This window comes from Sorex fumeus, unplaced genomic scaffold (assembly GCF_029834395.1).
Source record: "Sorex fumeus unplaced genomic scaffold, SorFum_2.1 ptg000003l, whole genome shotgun sequence".
Classification (NCBI taxonomy): Eukaryota; Metazoa; Chordata; class Mammalia; order Eulipotyphla; family Soricidae; genus Sorex; species Sorex fumeus.
The window spans coordinates 45069779-45071185 of NW_026606060.1; the positions used below are offsets into that span (position 1 = coordinate 45069779).

Consider the following 1407-nt stretch of genomic DNA (forward strand, 5'->3'; position numbering starts at 1 on the left):
ATTATTTCAAATTTCCCCACCACCACACCACTCAAACCAGCCCCACAGGCAGATGCTAGATAATTTACTTTTGTATTGCTTGTTATGAATATTACGAGATGTCTGTAAGGGTCTATCTCATAGTGATTCAACAAAAAAGTAAAAATAAAAAATTAGTATGAGATGTTGCATGGCTGCACGCTCCTGAAATTCTAAAATTTTAAATAATTGGGGTCCAGAGACATTTCTGCAGCCAACTGCTCAGTTCCGAGATTCAATTGTGAGTCTTTGGATCATGACCATTAATGCACTTAAATGGCACCAGGAGGCAGTTCATGGGCTTGACAGCCAGGACCATGAAGGGATGGGGAGAAAGAAGAAAAATGCCTCCCATGGGCTTATGAAGGTAGGTTGGATGATGGTTGGGGGGAAACTGGGACATTAGTGGTGGGAAATGTATTCTAGTGGAGAGGTGGGGAACATTGTATGACTGAAACCCAAATATGAAAAGCTTTGTAATGGTCTATCTCATGGTGACTGAATGAAAATAAATACATAAATAGGGTTAATACCAAAAGAGGTAAAAAAAATAAAGAAAAACTCTTTCAGGTTCTCATATTTTGGAGAGGGTCCCCAAATATTTTTAATTTTTTTTCTCTTTTAAAAATATGGAATGCTTCACAATTTGTGTGTTATCCTTGAGCAGGGACCATGCTAATCTTGTCTGTATCATTCCAATTTTAGTATATGTGCTGCTGAAGCGAGCACAAATATCTTTAATTTGAAAGTTGTTATTAAGTCAAAGAGATCAAGAACCAGTGTTTTAATTAAAAATATCTGGACTAGAGAAATAGTACAGTGAGCCCGCCATTTGCCTTACACACAGCCAATTCTGGTTCAGTTCCATAGTGCAGAGCCAGGTAAAAGGTAAAGGCCCTCCCGTTGATCATTGATTTGCTCAAGCAGGCCCAGTAACGTCTCCATTGGAGACTTTGTTGTTACTGTGTTTGGCATATCGAATACGTCACGGGGACCTTGCCAGGCTCTGCCTTGCAGACGAGATACTCTCGGTAGCTTGCCGGGCTCTCCGAGAGGGGCGGAGGAATCGAACTCGGGTCGGCCATGTTGGCTGCGTGCAAGGCAAACGCTGTGCTAGCTAGGAGTAAGCAAAAATGCAAAAAGCACTACCAGTTATAGTCAACATATATATTGGTCATATATACTATATATATGACTTTGCCAATATATATTTATATATAGCACTGTCCAACTGTAGCACTGTCCTCCCATTGTTCATTGATTTGCTCGAGCGGGCCCAGTACCGTCTCCATCATTGTGAGACTGGTTGTTACTGTGTTTGGTATATTGAATATGTCACGGGTAGCTTGCCAAGATCTGCTGTGCAGGCAAGATACTCTCAGTAGCTTG

At 41.2% G+C, this 1407-nt stretch overlaps 1 non-coding gene across 1 annotated transcript; it reads right to left on the bottom strand.

Annotated features, from left to right (window-relative positions):
• Positions 1–641: 641 nt before the first annotated feature.
• LOC130029086 (U6 spliceosomal RNA) lies at positions 642–747 on the bottom strand. Its single transcript, XR_008793271.1, has one exon. It is a non-coding gene; the product is annotated as a U6 spliceosomal RNA (small nuclear RNA).
• Between the last annotated feature and the right edge of the window lie 660 nt (positions 748–1407).